Raw genomic sequence first — 20,736 nt, 5'->3', positions numbered from 1 at the left:
TCTCTGCTTGATGCCAATAATTTCACCCTTCTTAAGCAAACTAACATCTTTTCCACCACCAGATGTGTCTTGCCACATGGTTGTTTAAGAAATGAGAAGCTACTCAATGCATCAGTTGGAGTTAAATAACTTGTTGCGGGTGGATGATAATCACCCATGCAGTAATCATCTAATAAGAGGCTTGTACATATTTGCTTAGTTAAATCCAGATGGCAAGTGGGGACTCCTTTTTTCTTATTGGCAAAAGTTATCATCCAGATATGAGATGGACAAAAGTAAATTATAGTCTAGAAATTTGCAGAATTTTCTCTTATTTTAAGCTTTTATTTTCATATGAAATACGAAAGTTTGAGCTTTTCTGCAGACATAGTGAATGTAACAGTTTGCCCCTGTGACACTGAAGATTTGCCCTGTGAGATGAGTATGTAATTCCTCCACCAGGAGGTGCCAGTGTTCATGCAATGACTTGCAGCATGCAGGCGAATCTTTGTAGATGAAAGGTTGTTGGGTAAACTGTTGGAGATCTCACTGATTTAAAGTAACAGTGTCATTAAATTGAAATGACTAATCTAAAGTTAAAGCATTACATATATCCCTTTACCTACCCAACTTGTTGAAGGAGAAGAAAAAGCTATTACCCTCCATAACCAGCTACAGTCAAGGCTGATTTTTCTTTTTCTTTTTAAAATGACATCCCATCCATCATGAGTTTTTCTTTCTTTTTTTTATAACAAAACTACATTTTCATTTTTCAATCCAAAGCCAAACAAGCAGGCATGCTGCGTGTGCTGCAGATTGTGTTGATGAGCTCATACTTCCTTCCATAGCTGCTGAGTGTTTGGCACCTTTAAGTGTTTCTCTGTGAGTGTAATAACTGTTCACACACAAGAAACGCACCTAATTACTGATTACAGCTTCCACAGAGGAGAATAATGATACGCTCACTATGAATTAAACACAGGCTGAAAAACCCAGATGGCCATGTCATAATATTTACAGTTACATACTGATATGTTCATCTGCTGTTTCATCGTGTTATTTATTGCATTTGAAACTGTCTCTAAATGTCAAATACTATCTTCTGAAGTCATATGTTGGCACCCCCTGTAATTACCATAGTTGTGTTTTAGCTTATTTTAATGTATTCTCATTCATTCTCTACTTTACTTACACTAATTGTCCTGCCCTTTGCTGCTGTTTTCAGTCTGGGGTTTGGTACCACATGGGGGGTTAGTTAAACTTAATGGATGTTAAACCATGAACAAGAGGAGGAACAAAACAGTCAGATAGTGATCTGATTTGCATATTTTTTTAAATGACATGGGAATCAACTTAATGCAAAATAATTAACACTTTTAGTTTTTATTGTAAGTTTTATAATTTTTGGCCTTTCAATATTAAACCACAGCTCATAAACTGTGCAAGCTCTGACAAAAGATCTCCAGTGAATGGGTATTGTTTTGGTATAAAGGATTGACAAGCAAGCATGCTGTGAACAAGGAATGTACTGTTCTGTCCTCACCTGTTTCTATTCCACATTACTGTCCTGCATTGTAATGTACTTTAATATCATGCAGCAACATTTACCCTCCCACATAAAAAAACCCTTTTGTAACTGAGTTAGACTGCCCATCTTCCTACACTGCTTTGCACTCTCTGAATGCACAATTATCAAGTACTGTATTCCATTGCACACCACGGTACAGTTTTATATTTCCCTTTGCCATCTTCCACAGTATTTTAATTATTGTCTGCCATATAGGAGGTTAGATTAAAGGGGTGGTTTACTCTGTGATTTCGTCCTCCTCTTCAACCCTCACATCTCTGGAATCTGATTCTTAAATCCGCCAAATATTGTCCTTTGCCTGCACCCTGGTGTGAAAGATTTGGATACTGAGCTGTGATGTGTTAGCATAAAGCTGAGAGAACCCATGTTTGTGGTTTTAGCCACATGGAGAAGATAGAGCTACACTGAACTGCACAATAGTAATGCACAAAATAACTTCAGAGAGCAGTTGGTTTTCCCTTAAAGGAGGAGAACTTCCTGTAAAAGGACCCATTTTTAGAATTTAATGCTAATGACTACCACATTTTCCATGGATTATTTGGTTTCTGCTTCTCTTTTTTGATATTGGTCTCTTTAGAATATTGTGGAAATCAGCCGAAAATCTAAACATACATGTAGATGAAGTCAAATTTGTTTCTGGGAGAAGATCATCTAAACTCATTAAAGCAGGATGAGGTCTACATTTTTGCTCAATATGTTATGTAAAGATAAATAAGGCATGTTTGAAATGTAAATAAAAATAGGTTTTACATTTTCCACCTACAGATATTTAAGGCACAGCAAGTTCCTTTACAGAAGAAAGATGAATATCTTTAATCAGCATCAGCAATCAGACAAATTAGTTTTTTTCCAGACTTTTCAATCCTTTCAAATGATTTTCAAGCCAAACAAATCTGCAGGTTTTTAGTTTTTTTCTTCCTTCTCTGTTTTGCAGTTAGCACCACATTTCTTAGGATTTCCTACAGAAGCCAACTGGTTTTATTGCAGGTGAAGTAAATCCTTTTCAAAGTAGAACTCTCTTTCGTTTAAAGCTTTAAGTCTTTATTTTGTTCACAAAATCATGCAAAAAAACAGTGTTTTACTCAGACTGCATTTATTGATTTAATTGAAATCTTTTCCACATTTCCACCTCTGTATAACTTTATTTGTTATATCTTTGATTTTAAACCTAAACGACGGGTGTTTCGAATAAAGCTCGTCTGTGCTGAATGAGTTTACTATGCTGGGTCTCCTCAATAGTTTATTAGTCTGAAAAATTAAAATCAATGATTTCAGCGCAAACCATTCATGAGATTAGTGTTTGTCAGCAGAGATAATATCACAGTGGCTGCAGGTCTGAGACTTTATCATTTCCTTGGAGAGTCCCCTCTGCTGTGGTTTGTCAAACTGCCTCTGCTAGCAGAACTGCAAGAGTCCCTTTGATGGGTTTTCCCATGCTTTGTGCTAAATTAATCTCAGTGCAACCAATGAAAATAAAACAAATCTACCAAAGCTTCCCCCCACCTCATCAAATCAATTCTGCATTTCGAGAGAGTATACATTTGGATTAGATAAGTTTAAAAACATTTTATATTCCACTCTCATTTTCACTGGTGATGAATAAATTGTCTGTGAATAAAATGCATATTAAAACATTTCTATTTAGAATTTAATGTTTTTTTTTTTCTTTCTTAGAAATAGACTGTTCAGTGATCTGTCAGTGTGAATTTAGAGGTGGGTGAAATCTGAAATCTGAGAAAGAGATGGAGGGAGTGGAGTGCATGTAATTTGTAAAATGCTGTTCTTTTGTACAAAGCATCGATACGGGACTGAGGGATGGCGCCTGTACTTTTTTTTTTTTTGCACACGTTGCCATAGAAACCAGCCGAGCAGCCAACCAGCTGCTGCAACAATCTAGATACACCCCTTCCCTCCTCCCAGCCATCTTTTACTACCCCCCACCCCCCACCCCCACCCTTTCCCTGCACATTCGTATTACATTCCAGCACATGGATTACTATAAGCCGACTGCTGAGTGTTTTTACAGTCAAAAAAAAAAAAAAAGAGGGGAAAAAGGTGGAACCTTTAAATGACACTAAAAAGGAAACACAGATATTAACCTTCAACCTGAATACAACACATACCTTTACACACTGTGCAGAGCAGAGAGCTGATACATAACAAAAGTGAGGTTGTTTTGCAGCGGTTAGTGGAACACAACAGGAAACGTGTGAGCTTTTTAAAAGCAAAAATAACCACAAGATTTAAATGTAAGTGAAGAGAAATGAGTTGCAGTTTAAAATTGGGTTATCTGTTCAGGGCAATAAAATGTCTTATAGAAATGAAGGAAGAAAACCTCCACCATGTACAATAGATTAAGCTATATCGCCATCAAAAGTAAATTTAATGCAGGACACACCATATACAGCATATCATATACTGCTGCACATCATTATTTATGTGGTTTTTACCAGTGCTGATTAAAGCTAAATTACACTTGTGCATAACAAATGATAAATTTCCTCTTTCACTGTCTCATAGCAACTCAAATTACTCAAGAGATGTGGCAGAATAAATGTTAAAGATCTGCTTTAAAAATATAATTATTGAGGTAGCATACTGAATTACAGCACTGGTACATTAATGAAGTGTAAATGTGTGTTTCTGTCTACCACTGTCACCACATGATATCATTCAACCAGATTACAAATAATAAAGAAAAATCTCTCAGCATGTTAGTTTGGAAAAAATAGAATTTTAAATAAAAAGGGAAATACAATACGATTAAAAGAAACAGGAGATGCATATAGAGTTTATAGAGAAATATATGGTAATATAGTGTGAAGAATTATTCTTTATTACTTTGTTGTTTTATTGCCAAATTTACACATAACTTACCGGTCCAGAGGAGCAACAGAAAGGAGAACAAGTAAATGTGTGTGTGCATGTGTTTACAAGTACAAAATATTGAGTATTTGTTTATAAGAGTTTTTAAGGCACCAGTATTGCTCAAAATGTAAGTTTACAGCAGTATTTACAATGTAAACGGGTCATATAGTTGTAATAGTGTCATGAATCCAGTCAAAAATCTGTCACAATATCACAAATTGACATTATAGACATAATAATAGACATCTTCATGTCCATAATGTTGCAGTGTGTATGCACTGTAGTAGAGTCCATCACTCTTTTTATTAAAATTAAAGTCATGTTAATTCATACTTAAACACCAGTGTTTTCTTCATTCAGCTCCTCCAATGAGCAAAGAACCTTTTCCTGTCTTGTAATTTTGGGGATCCCGGGTACAAACGTGCCGCATATTCATGTCCTCATTGTCTTACTGCTTTTAAAAGAAACAACCGACACATTACTAGAAGAACAGGAAAAGCTTGAAACTTTAGTTTTCTGTTTTGTTTTGCTTTGACTAAACAAGCCTCTAAACATATCTGAGTGTGTAACTGCATTAAATTCTGAATTTTAGATTTTTCAAAGAAAAGAACTTGGCCAGTAAAGACAGAATCATTTCCTCTGGCGTCCTGCTTGTTAAATAAAATTTAAACAAATGTATACGTTGCAGAATTAAGTTTTCTTGCACTTTGGAAACATTATGCTTTAAGGTGAACATTAATGAAGACAATTTTTTTCCTTTTAACATCAATTTTGGTAAATGAAAGCCTTTTAAAACCTCAGGTATTTCTGTCTTGTGCAACTGAACAGCAGGATCAACCTTCGCAACCCTTCGCAATCATTGCATCACGTTGTTTACTTGAGGCAAATATTAGGAGTGAGTTCTTTGCTCTTTGTAGTTTGTTTATTTTGTTCATATGAGCACATGAAATATTTTCCAACAGTCTGAAAGCACATTTAGAAAAAAACTGAGAAGTGTCACATTAAACTTTAATGTCATCATGGTCGATGGGTTTGCTTAGAAATTGTGTCATTTTACTCACAGCATTCCAGTCTGCATTGAATCACATACTGAATCATCTTTCCTTGGAATAAAAATTGGAAGGGTTCATGGCTGAAGCTGGGTGAAGTGAGTCATGTGGAAGTTTCAAAAAGTTGTGGACATTAATTTTTCCCATCATAAAAGACACAAATATTCTAGTAAATAACTTTGAAAGGGATCAGTTGAGTTTCTATTAAGAGTAAATACATCTTGTTTGAAATTTTCCACCACATTTTTAATTTATTACCTGCAAACCTGTTTCTGTGAGTCCAACACATTTGTTGGACGTCAGAAAGTTTTGCTTTTAGCAGCATTTTCTTCTTGTATATTGTCTATTTGGCTGCACTTCATAACCCTTTAACAACCTGTTTTGCTGTTTGGTAGGGAAATTTTTCAGTGAATATGATGGATGCATTAAAAATTGTAGAAATAAACTTGCCTGAGCCATCTGTATCACTTGGTTTGGGGACCATGTTATTTTTACTGCTGTAAAGTGTCAGAACTTTATTATTATTATTATTATTATTATTATTATTATTGTCCAAAGGAAAAATAAAAAATGCAAACAAGCTTTTTTCATAGTGCAAACTTTAAAGGGATAAAAAAAAATCTAATATCTGAAACTGAATAGAAGTCCAACATCAGCCAGATACGCTGCGGTCCACCTTTATTATCCAAGCTGATGTTTTGTCCGTGACTCTGGTGAGTTTTGAATTTCCCTGACGCAGCGTGGAAGTGGAGAGCATTCAGACACAGACTCCCTGACCACCAGTGGTCTCACATTACTGACACTACCTCAAAGTGAGTGCAGCTCACATGACAACATGCAGTTTCTGTGCGTTCTCAACACCCACTTGTTACTAACAAGTCTGACAGTAACTAGAAATGCTGCTGGAACAACTTTGGGTGTTTAGAATTTACTCAGCTTTTGCTATTTCATTTTTGATATACCATACTGCATGCATGCAACTTATATGATGCGTCTAGTTATGAAAATACCAAATTATAAGTCAAATCAGTTATGACTGATCATATGACTGTTTACTTAATAATGTACAAATTAATCACAGAAATAATTTTGATTAATTAAGTATAATTTTAAAAAACTGACCCATTTCTTAAAACACAACACACAGTTATCACAACTGCACACGTGAGCAGCAGAGCACCTGCAGTGTGATCTTTTGAAACACCAACATGAAACATGTTGGTCAAAAGTATACAATGTCTAGTACTGTGTAAAAATTTTGAGCTACCTTTCATTAGTTTACTCAAGCTGGAAAGCAGGGAGGAGTACAGTGAAAACATAACAGGTGTAAACATAGATGAAACTGCAGTGTGTAACACTAAATCAGAGCTCATAAACACGATCACATATTAACACGATCACACATTAACATGATCACACACAAAACGTCTATAAAAAAAAGTCATGGTCATTCTAAAAACATTAAAAGTTCTCATTCTCCTAAAGAACCAAAGTCTCTGTTGGACTTTTTTAGAGGTTTAACTGACATGGCCCTCAAAACAAATCTTATTACCAATCATAACCCCCAGATATTTAAGACTCATCGTCGGCACCTTTAATGCTGGTCAAAACAGGACGTGCAGGGGACTTCCTGAAACTAATTAACATGTTGTTGGTCTTACATTCGTTCAAGATATAAAGTCATCCAATACAGCCCATGGTGTTGTTCTTCCTTATTAAGAAGGCTCACAATAACCGAGTCATCAGAAATTTTAGGGTGTGCTTTTTAAATGTTTCCTGCAATAGTCATTAGTATAAAGAACATAGAATAAAGGGGAGAGAAAGCGTCATTGGGGAGAACCAGCCCTTTAGAGAGGGTATCATTAACTCACACACTGGGTTCTATCGGTTAAAAAGTCCAGAATACAGCCGACAACATTATGATCTAGTTTAAAAAGACTAATGAGCTTCTCTGCTAAAAGATGTGGCTAAAAGCCGAGGAAAAGTCTACAAACAGCAATCTAGCATGAGTTCTCAATCCTTCCAAGTGGCCACATAAAAAAGGTAATCAAAGCATCCTCCACACCTCTGCTAGGCCTGTAGGAATTGTAATGGATCCAGCTGTTTCCACCTGTAATCATTTCTCAGAGGTTTTCTTAACTAACTTGCTACTGGCCTAAAATGATTCAGTGCTACAGGCTTTTTTGTCTTGGCAACTGGAACAATAATGGAGTGTTTCCATACTTTGTTGCAGCAAATATAAAAAGGAAAAAAAAAGGGGGGGGGGGGGGTCAGGAGGAGCTCTAGTATAAATTCTTAGCTTATTGATACACTCAGAGAAGTCACAATTGTCAAATCTAAAAAAAAAAAAAAGAAAAGAAATATAATTCAATTCAAATCAATCAATCAGTCAATCAATCAGTCAATCAATCAATCAAGCTTTATTAATATAGCACCATTCATGCAGGATTGCAGCACAAAATGCTTTACATAATAAAACACAGTTTTTGCATCTTAAAAGCATCTTAAAGACACCAGTGGTCACAAACCATCTGCCAGTTGCTTGTCAGAATTTTAACCCAAAATTGCATCAATTTTCAGATTGAGACATGATTTTCAAACCCTGCCAGGCTTCTCATAGATTGCTATTACCCAGAGCAGCTTAAATTTTGTCTCTAAATTGAAGTTTAGTCTTCTTCATTTCAGTCCTAATGTCCTTCCTAATGTTTTTAACTTTAACAGTACTCTTCGTAAAAGCCTCGTTTTTCATAAATCAGACCCTTCAGTTCTGAACAAGCACACATCTTGCTGTTAGGTAAAAGCTAATCAACTTTAGAGGAATGACATTGCCTCTGCAAAAGGTAATGTAGCTACAAACGACATCTGTCAGTTTAATTTAAATTTAAAGTGGAATCAGTGAACACTGACCAAGCTCTACGGTCAAAGCATTGGGGAAGCTTTCACCTGTACTGTACTCACCTTCTGCCTTCTCAACACAGGTTGAAGATGCACAATGTTAAGATCAGAAGATCCAAGAGGAGGGCCAGGGACGGACCAGTGTGCACCTGGTATATAGCCATAACACAGGTCCAGAGTTTTATTTAGATTTTAGATGAACGATATTGATGAACTACCTTCAGGGTATAAAAAAAGGTCTAGGTGACACTGACAAAAGTTCTACACCAGGCAGGCACACACGGTCGCTTACAGTATCATTTATGCAACATCTCTGATTTATCTACAGGCAAACACCCCCACTAAAGGGTTGCTGTGTAACCTCACAGTCTCAGTCTTAACATATCAGGACCCAAAAGCTGTTGAAATACAGGAAATTGCCGGAGTCTGACATTATATTTTATTTTTATGACCTCTAAAGTGTAGTTTGTCTTGTTGCACTTATCTGTTATTGGTTTTAGGTTAATCTGGTCTTTGTTTTAACTTTTTAACATTATTTAACTCCATAGGGATCCATCACACCGTGGTCTTTGCCTGCTAGGGTTGTTGCCATGGTGATCATTCTTGCCTGGGTGGCATGGGGTGCTGCACTGCAGCCCTATGGCTGTGGTGTGGACTCTGGCCTGCCCTGATTTGTGTGATTCATGTGACGACGCCCTCTGTGGTCATGAGTGGGCTTGGCTGCTGGTGTGGAGGGATCTCCAAGATCGTCTCCAAGATTGTTTCTTCATAGCAGCATTCTATAAATAGTATTAATATTATGCCTACATTAAAAGTAAAGCACTTTATGTTGTTTTTTTGCATTAGGGCACTTTATAAATAAAATTAGGTTTGGTTTGAAACCTAAGAATCAGCTTTTGTTCAAGAATCAGGATTAATCTCACCCCTGTTACCACTAATTTTCAGTCCAGTTCTGCTATCTGCCTTTATAAACATAAATAAATCAGAATCAGAATAATTTATTTCACCAAGTCTGTATGGAATTTAAATGAGGGGTCGATGAATATTTTTTGCACTGGACTGTGCTCAAGCTAAAACTCTTCATTTCTTCTTCTGTGATGATTACAGTACAAAGAGAAAATACAAAAGTAAATTCACACAACGCCAAATGAGATCAATTCTCATTCGGTGAATTCTGCTGACTGATGGAAATGTGATGATTTACTGTAGCTGGATAGCTCAGTTGGCAGAGCATCTGTCTCCCGTGCAGTCAACCAGAGTTCGATTACCCTAGAGAACAAATATTAACACCTTGGAGTAGAGGCCTTATGCTACTGCCTGACCACTGTAAGTCACTTTGGATAAAGGTGTCTGATAAATTACTATAATGTAATATGATGCATTTCTCTCTGCACACTCAAGACACTGAATACTTCTCCTCCCCTGCTCCCTAGTCTGACTTGGCCTCTTCTTTGACCTGCTTTTCCTCTTTCATGGACTCCCCCTCTCATCCTCAGTCCTCTTCCCCTGTTGTCATCTGTAATTATTGAAGACAGGTTAACTCACTGCTGTCTTTATATAGAACTTAAGCCTGACTCATGTTTTTGTCATTAAGCCACTACATGTCTACACGACTAATCGTTGTTGGTCCAAGGACGGGGCATCATGATGTATTCTGTCTCTAATGTACACAAGTGGTTCATGTCTTTCCAAAAGTGTTTATTGTCATGCAAACCTGGGCTAGGGATTTGCTCTTTGCGTTTAAGATTTTTTCTAAGTGTGAAATATTTTGCTATACATTTTTAAGCAGTTGCAAAAATCACTAAGAACATGACCTTTGTGGGTAATCTGGTTGTAGTGTATGAAGATGAGAAGTGATTGGAGGGCGCAGCAGTGCAGAATCTGGCAGCGGCTGAGAAATGTATTCTGACAGACTGAATTACTCATGATCAGGTCATTAAGTGCCTAGATAGGTTTTGAGGGTAACTATTATCTCAGTGCTTTAAGCAGAGTTCATTGTCTCAGAAGTAGAAATTAAACCTCAGCTAAGGTGCTGTTAGGACGTCACTTTGTCGCTTGTCCACACTTCGGCCGGTGTTAGTTTTATTCTTGGCTGGCTGTCGGTAGGAAAAGTGATGTTGCTTTTAGCTTATTCTATTGCATTTTGAATTTACACTCTGTAAATCACTATGTGTACATTCTGATTGTAAGTAAAATTGATTCAAACAGTACTTTTCACAGATTAAAATCAAGAAATGCTTAACAGCGAGACGCAAGATATAGAAGTAGAAAAGAATAGAGGTTTTATGTAGAGATTAGTGCCTCTTTGTACGTTTTCAAAACACAGTCCTACTTAAACACCATTAAATGAGTCAGTTCTGTTCACACAAGTGATGTACAACTAGATGTCTGAGTTACACTCGAACACCTCAAATCGGGAAGAAAAAATTGCTTGTATGGAACTGTTCTTGAGTGTTGTTTTGGACAATATTTTCTTAAGATAACAGAATAATTATTCTCATTATCTTCAGATAATGTTTTCACTTTTCAAAAACTTTGATAAAACAAAAAATGCTTTTGTTAAACTTCAGGAAAGGAAGTGCCTAGGAACAACCAGAATAACACATGACTGCCTTAACTTACTCTTCTTTTGACGAGTTCTAACCATCACCAGTGTGCAAACTGCTCATTTTTTAGCTCACTTAGATCAAATTGTGATCTTATGAAAACAAAGCTTGTAGCCATAGTAGCCTGTTAGCTTGAGAAAATGCAGATTTCTTAAAATAACAAGGAATTCTGACTTATCACATGAAAGTGAGTTTTTTTTATCTAGAGAGAAGAGAATAATTAACTTTTGAACTTCGGATAACGGCATCAAAAATAAAAAAATAATGGCAGGAATGGCCTCTTTCAGCTTCCGTACCTGTGGTATCATCCTTGCAGAAACTCATCTCAAATACCAAAACATTAAAGGTTTTTGCTTTAAAGACAGAAAGAACTTAGTACAAAGGACTAAAGTACTGAGGAAAGTACTGTCATGTTTTAACCTTAAATATCTTGTTAACTCACAATTCAGAGAAGCTGATAAAAAAAATATATATAGCCAATATTTAAAAATGTATGTACACAATGTTGGAGTACTTACCTGTAGTGCAGCCATCTCTGCACATGAGGCCACTGGATCCACTTACAGATGGAAACATGTTTGGAAGAATTTTGGCCACTGACAGCTACTGTCCATTCACAGCTGTGTTTGACATTTGAATTAATTTCTATGCCCGTCTTTACCACGCATGCATCTTTTAGTCCTCTCAGCTACTCTCTTTAGCTAGGGTCTTCGATGCTTTTTCTACCATCTTCAAATCTATCGTCACTTAGAAAATAATGTAAATGAATAGGTAAAAAAATTAAATTAAACAAGTAATAATAATAAAAAAGGCTTACTCGCCCAAAGAGCTATTGTAAGACACAATAGACAATAATAATTTATCGGTTTAGAAAGTAAGTTTTACCATATGAAATTTTACATGCAGCTTTGTGATACATAATAAAGTGTTCAACTGTAAGATCTACTTAAGCAAAGAATCTGAATATTTCTTCCTATTATGTGTTGATGACGTGTTTTGGTAACTTTCCTCAGCTTGATTAGTAATCCACCGTGAAAAAACAGAAAAGTTCCAAACTGGTGGAAAAAATAAAAGTCATTACTTGATTGTGCAGGTTTTCTACACAATCAATGATTTATTTACACGTTCTTCGAAAAATGTTCTTTTCTAACCAACAGAAATGCAACTCTGTGGCTTGGTTTTTATGACCCTTAGTGAAGATGTTTAGTTCAGTGAGAGCGACAGCAGCATTGTTGCTGGATTCATTTGGGTCTTTGATTAAAAATGTGTTGTCAGTGTTGCTCATATCTGAAATGATGGATGGGATTTTGATTGATTATACACTCCACATATTACACAGATCAATATTGCACTGGAGCACTGAGGGGAATCTTAACCTGGGGGCATATTCTGTTAGAAATGTGCGAATATGTTACGACTAGAGTGGGGCTCAACTCTTTTGTTGCCCATAAGGAGATTTTTGTGTCCTTCTAGCTAAATTGGGCATTGGTGTTACAGCAGCAAACTGATCATTATTTATTTAACATGAACCAAACCAAAATGCAGAAGTGGTATTTAAAAAGCTAAATATACCACATGATTCAGCACAACTGCTTTTCTCTCAGTGTCTCACATTGTAATGGGGGAAGTTTGGGCCCCTTGTGTTTACACTGTTGCTTCAGCTCACTGTGCTTTGCAGCATTTGTTTCTGCACAGTTCTCTTAAAGTCCCACCACAGCACTTCAATCAGGTTAAACTTTGGACTTGGACTGGTTGACACCTTGATTGTTTTCTTTTTCAGCTGTTCTGTTGTTGATTTACGGCTGTGTTTTGAATAATTATCCTGGTGCATGAGCCACTTTCAGCCAAGCTTTAGCTGTCAGACAAATGGCCTCACATTTGACTTGAAAGCTTTGGTATACAGAGGAGATGATGGTCGACTTAATGACAACAAAACAAGCCCAAATCATCAGCCCTCTGCCACTGTGCTTGACAGTTTGTATGATGTGTTTGTGCCGATTTGCTGAATTTGGTACCAAATATGCAGGCATGCATTATAACCAGACATCTCCACTTTGGTCCCATCGCTCCAAAAGACATAGTTCCAGAAGTAAACCTTAGCTATGCTGTCATGTTGTACGGAGAAGATTTCTTCAAGCACCCCGTCCAAACAAGCCATATTTGTTCAGACTTTTTATAAGGCTACGTTCACACTGCAGGTCTCAATGTTCACCTCAGATTTTTGTGCTGAGATTTGATTTTTTTTTTTTTTTTGTGTGTGGTTGCTCCCATTATGATTTAATGCATAGACCATCACAGTCTATGGCCCTGAAGTTACCTGAATGTGCACAATAACATGTGATGTCACACACTATTTATGAAAATTATTATGGGTGCTACACAACTGTGTGTAGGATTTTTTAGGTTTATGTGCTATCAGACCCAATAAAATTATGACGTAACATTGTTTCATCCATTGCTTATATTGGATCGTGCTCTGTCCTGCAACGTGACTGACTGAGGTTGCTTTGAAAAACATCACACATTAATCTTATTTAGGACCATTTAGTGGCCTAGGTTGGATTTGAAAAAATTTGTGCTGTCCAAACACAAACAACCCTTCAAACAAAAAAAAATTCAGATATGAGTCACGAAGGGCCAAAAAATGGGCCTTTTTTTCTTTTTTTTTTTCTTTTTTTTCTTTTTTTACAGACAGTGTGAATGGAGCCTAATTGTACATTAATGAACTTTGATATTTAACAAGCTAACGGAGGCCTGTAGAGCCATGCTGATGATTTCTTTTCTCTTTGGTTTTGTCTTATCATACACCTGAATGATCCAGACCAGAAAACTGCCATAATGCCTGTTTTCATACAGGTGCTCCAACTTTCTGATAACCAACAAATGAAGTACTTTTGGTTTACTTGCTTCTTCTTAACTTCATATTTCCAGTCGCAGCACTAAGGATATACTTGGCTTTTCACACACTGCTTCTGTGTTTTGATCAGTTTCTGAAAGCTAGATAATGACGGTGTGATATTAGAGTAACAACCTGATTGAGATGGATTTTTTTATATATATAATTTCCTGATATGTAAAACCTTAGAAGTGAGAAACAGTGTACTTTCTTCTTAACATATCTGTAAAGTTACAAACCCACTGTGGATTAAAACTTGAATTTCCCTGGAAATTCAAGTTTGAGAATAAATCTTAATTTTAAAAAAGTAAGAATTTAATAAATGACAAAAAAAAAACAAAAAACAAAACAAAACCTGAAATTACAAAACAAGAATATATTTTTAATTTTCCCATGCCAAATTATTCAGTGTGATTTTCCATGTGGGCAGACTGCTTAACCAAACTTGGCTAATTATACATCTCTTCGTTTGTTTTCTGAAATTCCCTCCCACCCAGAACACTCCAACACATTTCTTTCTCCCCACACTGGTTGTGTTTGTCCCCTCCTCTGCTGCAGTTTATTTCCCTTTTTATCATTTCATCAGTCCCCCCAATAATAATATCAATGAATGCATTACCTTTGAAAGAGAGATGAAGGGAGCAAAAAAAGGTGCATTTTCATCCTCCTCCATTTCCCTTTCACTATCAGATGTATGCCTCGCTTGGTTGAGCCAGGCATATGGAAATAGAGCCGGAGCAGATGGGAGGGAGTCCCACAGGCAGCCCAGATGACTAATGAATAATGAACAATAGAGAGGAAACTGCTCTGTCGTATAAACAGAGGTGTGATGTTCAAGATAGGCCACCGTTCAGTCCTCACTAAACATTAATCAATATTGAATCGTGTCTCTGTGTCTGAATCACTTGAGCGCGGCATCAATTTGCTCCCACTCAGGCATCTATTAGCTTATCAAAAGCTCAGAGAGCGCATAATTTATAAGACATGCCTTACTGGATTCAGATTGTGATCTGTTGATGCAGGGGATACATGCATCTTTCAGTGCAATTCATTTTGAAGAAAAGATGGATTATTCCCAGAGGCTACAATGTACACAAGTTTGGATCCAGTCTGCAGTAATGGATATATACTAAAAATACTCTGCTGCTGCTAGAGGACTTGGATGTTTTTGGGGCCATTTTGGAATATATCTCTCTGGATGTAGGCCAGGTTTGAGGAATAATATGGGAGATTTCAGTTTACAAGAACTCTAGTAAAGATTTGGGCAACTCAGTCAACATTTCTCTTACTGTAAATAGCTGTAGCTAATCTAGTTGTTCTGTTTATTTGTGAAGAGACATGAGGTGAAGGCATGCAGCACAGTTCCAGTTGTTGGAAGTCAAACCTGAGCCTTGAGTTTTATTTGTTGAGCTATTAAAACTGCATTGTTTTGCTTTGGGAGATGTATTTAAGCTTCAGACTGTACAGAAAGGGCGTCCAGTAATGCTGACAAGAACAAAGTCTACGATGAAATATCTTTAAGTGTTGTTAGAGAGCTCATGCAACCTAAAAAAAAAAAAAAACTTTATCTGCCAAAACTGTTTCTGAATCTCGTATTTCTAATTCTTTTGAGAATTTTTTAAAAGGTAAATTAGTGGCATTTCCAATTAGTTTTGTAATGCACAACCTTATAGAAAGTTTACCGTTGTTGTGCTGCAGGAATGTAAAAGTTCAGTTAGAGCTGACATAGCAGGTACAGAGCCGTATCTTCTGCATGATGATCTCTAATTTAGACTTGACCCCCAACTTTGAGACATGGTTGAATTTTTGGTTATCAGCTGGAAAAATCAGCTCACACTTAAAAACCGCAGCTCACTGCACCAATTTCATACATTTTCTCTGGTGTCACAAAATATCAAGTCACCACAGAAACACCGCAGGTTGAGAGAAACTGGCTCCAACTGAGGGGAAAATCATAACACCTCAGCAACAACAACAGAAAAAAAAGCAACTTTAGAGAGCCTGAGAGAGCACCAGAATGGTGATGAAACTGTTTTTAGAGAGGGAGGGTTTGGTGAGCAGAGGTAGCTCAGTAGTGAACTGAAAGATCGGGCCTCGCCTTCATCACGTTCAATTGTTCACTCTGCCGAGCCTTTAGACACTGCATGTGTGTGTCTGCTAGTTTGACCTAGATTTCATGTCTGCAGTGCAATGCAAGTGATGGTTTGTGTGTAAAAGAGACAGAAAGAGCTCAGTCTATGGTTAACCATTCTCATCTCCTACCCCCACATCCACACGCAAACACACATGTGCACAGTGCTTTTACCTGCATACAGGGATTTCCTCTCACACTCTAGGTTTTCATTGTAATTTGTGTTCTTGTGTAAAGTTTGCCATTTATATTTGCTCTGGTGGATCTAGACTTGTATACATGGGTGGACCAGAGGACAGCCAAGACTTTATCTGAGGTTTAAATACCTAGGAAGGAAAGTCTGAAAATCTCTCTAATAGACACTCATACACTGCTGGGATAACTGTGGTCACATTTGAGAGACATAAGAAATAAAATATCTTTACATTAATAATCTGAATCACCAAGTGGAAATATTTGCAGAAAGTTCTAAAAGGTCCACAGGAAGGTAAGTTGGTTATTTTGGGGCACAGTATGAGGCCCTTGATGTAGTAGTAGGGGGATCACTGGTTTCTCCCCCTATCAGTTCAGTCTTGCTGTCTGGTGGTGGTGGTAGGATCCTTGTGTTTTACCACAATGACTTCCATGGTTAGCGCCATGTTGGGAGCTGTTAGCTGGGGTCTGTGTAGGTCTGATCTGTGTTCTTCCTCTTTACAGAAAAGTTAAAAAATGTCTCCCTTTCTCTTCATTCTAATATCTTCCTATATAAAATAAGAGTGGTTACAGCAGGGGTGCCCAAAGTAGGGCCCGCTGGCCAAATTTGGCCTGCCAGCTCATTACATCTGGCCCACCACCTAGATATCTTTTTGTTTAATTTAATTTGGGCACCCCTGGGTTACAGACTATATGTCTCCACATTTTCATGGCGTAGCTTACTTTAAAATTGTTGACCATCCTTGTTTTCCACCTGTTTAAATTAAACTGGGTCATATACCCTGGCATCATGTACTTTGAATTATCCTAGGCTGAAGGAGTGTGTGTGCCTGTATGGGGGTTGGGGGGTGAGGGTGATTGGACGGGAATGTTTTTAAATGTAAGGCGCTTTGAGCCACAATCTTGTACGAAAGGCGCTTTATAAATAAAGTTTTGATTGATTGATTGATATAGGTCTAGTATGGACAGCAATGGGTAATGTGGATGCTGAGAAACTTTTCTTTTAGGAATTATTTGGTTATTTTCAGCTACACATATAATGTGGTTTCCTCACATTATCGCTAAACTAATCTAGTACTACCATATAACTAGATTAGCACTGCTATGTATCTTAAGACTAATGTTAAGTTAATATCTTTACATGACATTAGTAGTTGTACTTGCACAGGGACAAAATCTCGTCTAGAAATGTGCAGCCAAACTAATTCAGAAACCACTTTAAAAATTATCTTCAAGCTGGTGATCTCTGCAGGTCAGGAAATACATTTCTATCCTCCTCCTCCTCTTTCAGTGACCTGTCAATCACACGAGGTGCCACCTGGGGTGTCTAATCAGATGTCAGCAGTGGCCAACACCCCCCTGCCACCCTTCTAGCTCCGCCCCTGCAAATTTGCACTGTAAGCTTGTATGTAAGAAAAAAGGCCAAATATACTAATATAATCAGTTATTTTACAGTTAAAAACACATATTCTAGAAATGGTTTTAGTACTTTATGCAATATATGCATAATAGAAGTATTCAGTATTTTATGCAAAATAGAAGTAATTTAAATGTTTCCAGAGTACAGTTTAGCATCTACAAACTCATCCACCCATCAGAACACTTTCTGTATTTTTCTCCTTTCCAACCACCAGAGCTCAGCTCACCTTATGTACCTCCTCCTCATTTGTCCTGTGGTTTACCCCTCCTCTCACTCTCCCACCTTGTTCCCCTCACCCACCCACACCACTCTTTTTAGGTCTTCACTGAGCTGCTTCAAACTAATGATCCGATCGCAGTTCTTCTGTATACCTGCAGGGAAAGTATCAGTTTGTGGTCCAAAAGCGAGACAGAAAAAGAAAACATCATATAGTCATTGACACATTTTGGTTTAACTGTGCCGCAATAATTTAGATACAGTTTGTGATTTCCTACATTACCCAGACTGACTGGCAGCCCACACAAACAGGAGGCGTGACTTTGTTCCATTCAGCTGTGGGTTTGAAATGTAGGAGGGGGAGCGATAAACACTTTCCTAGTAAAAATCCAGCAACCTCAACCGAAGAGGACCATGTTGCAGACTTCACTGCATAATGATCATCACATATGTGCCTCTTATTTTCTTTTATGACACACATTTAGCTTACTGGCTAAGCTTTATACTTATTTTGAGGGTGTATTATCCAGAATCAGATACAAGTATACATGCTTTGGTGCACTGAAATCCACATTAAACATGGTCACAAATGTACTGTTTACTGTTTTTTTTTTCTGAGAGGTCTAATGAAAAGCCAGGTTTTCTTTGTGCTAGCTGAGTCAATCAAACCTAAAAAGCTAAATCACAGATAAAGTGATTGGTGGTTGGAGTAGAATGAAAGAATAGAAAAATGTTGTAATTTTTTCCCCTGAGCACAAGGATCAGATACAGAAATGCAATCCTTAATTAGTTAGGAATGACATTATTTATTTATTAAATTATTAGTAATTAGAGAGAGTGGGAAAAGCAAGAGATCAGATTTGTCTCATGCACAATGTTCAGCCAATGAAGAAATAAACACAGAATAAAGATAATATACATATAAGATAAAAAATAAAAAATAAAATCAAAACAAATGAATTTGGATGAATGTTGGTTGATGGTCGGAGGCTGTAGCCGCGGATTGGCTGGTTTATTTATTTATTTATTTTATTTATTTCATACATGGCTATGCACAACATCAAATTATAACAGAACAACAACATCAAAAGACTTCTTGTTGCACCACCATGATAGAAAAGGAGCAGGAAGAAGTTAAACTTATAATACCCGCCCCTGTCTTAAACAAAAACTCACATATAAATGTTCTGTAATATCTGAAATTTTCTCCTATTATCCTGGTCTCCTGAAATAAAAACAAACAACTTCTGCAAACTTTCCAGTAATACTTTGCTTCTTGCCTTATGCATAACTAATAATATTTGTAACTCAACTATAGTTATAAACAATGGCTTTATACTGCTGGCATATGTATAACCCCACACTTCTATACAATAGCTTAAATATGGCAAAATAAGTGAACAATACAAAATCCTTAATATATTATAATTCAACACATACTTTGTTTTGTTCAAAACATATATATTCTTTGACATCTTCATTTTACTTTAAGCTATATGAGATTTCCATGTCAGTTTGTCATTCATTATCACTCCCAAAAACCTAAATTCAAACACTCTCTCAATGTTAACACCATCTATATTCAAAAGAACCTTGTCTTTTTTTCTTTTTGAAAAAACCATGAACTTAGTTTTGTTTAGATTTAAAACTAACCTGTTTTTATCAAACCAATTTTTAAGTTCAACCATTTCTTTTACTATACTTTCCATCAGTCTGCCCCAGGACAGCTGTGGCTAAACATGTAGCTTACCGTCACCAGGTATGAATGAGGAGTGAATCAATAATGGACACAGTGTAAAGTGCTTTGGGTGCCCTGAAAAGTGCTATATAAATATAATCCATTAATATTATTTTTATCAAATCACCCTGTCATTGAATTTTGCTATACAAATAAACTTGCCTTGCCTTAATATGGCTTAATGTCTAGCAGGTTGGTAAGGGTGGTTCTGATGGTCTGCTCTGCTTCAATATTGCAGGTGTAATGTTGAGGACCTTGAGTGAAAGCTTAAACTCTCTCAGTCATCTGTGAGGTGCAGGTGCTGTCTGCCTGCCTTCACAATAGTACTGATGTACTGAGACCAGGACAGGTTCTGTCAGATGGTCATTCCCAGGTATCTGAAAGTGTCCACTGGTGAGAAGTGGCTGGAAGCCCCTCTGCTGCTTCCTCTGATGACTACTGTCAGTTCTTTTGTTTGCTGGTGTTCAACTGGAGATGCTTCTCTCTGCACCAGACCTCTCTCCCATAAGCTGACTTTTAGGCTGTCATTGTGGGAAGTCCCACTAGCGCTGTCACCACCAAACAGTCAAGTTTTCCCCTTTTGTTGTGTTTACTTCCTTTATCCTGGTCCACATTTTTTATTGTTACATGAATTTATCATGTTAGAGCTTGCCATCACTGTTTCTCGCATTAGTCTCAGTCAGTCTTAAATTCTCATCTGAGTTTATTCCCCCCCAGCTTTATTTTCTAGAATTTTGTTTGAGCAATGCTTTGGCGGTTGGTTTTCAAAAAGTCCACCTGCCTGCGTCTTTTTGTCATAGTCCAGAATTTAGACCTAACTTCTCGTCCTTGTTTGAACGTGGATTGTAGCGATATCAGGCAAGAGGCAGGGGAACCTGGACATATAAACTCACTTATTAAAGATTCAGCTGGATCACAACTGGATTACAGTGAATTGTAGTGCCTTGAGATGACTTTTGTTGTGAACTGGCAAACATACACCGTCTCTATGAACCTGTAGGCCGTTGTATGCATATTTACGGTGCATTTGTATTTTTCCTCTATGTTTTCTTTCATACACAAAGTTAAAAAAAAAATAAAAAAGGCCGGGACCCTGCTGTGAAGCGACCATGCTAACCTCCAAAGCACCATGCAGATCTCTTATCAGCAGTGTAGAAT

The sequence above is a fragment of the Melanotaenia boesemani genome, chromosome 23, assembly GCF_017639745.1.
Source record: "Melanotaenia boesemani isolate fMelBoe1 chromosome 23, fMelBoe1.pri, whole genome shotgun sequence".
NCBI classification, from domain to species: domain Eukaryota; kingdom Metazoa; phylum Chordata; class Actinopteri; order Atheriniformes; family Melanotaeniidae; genus Melanotaenia; species Melanotaenia boesemani.
The sequence above is the reverse complement of the archived record's forward strand: the minus strand, read 5'-3'. Positions refer to the sequence as shown.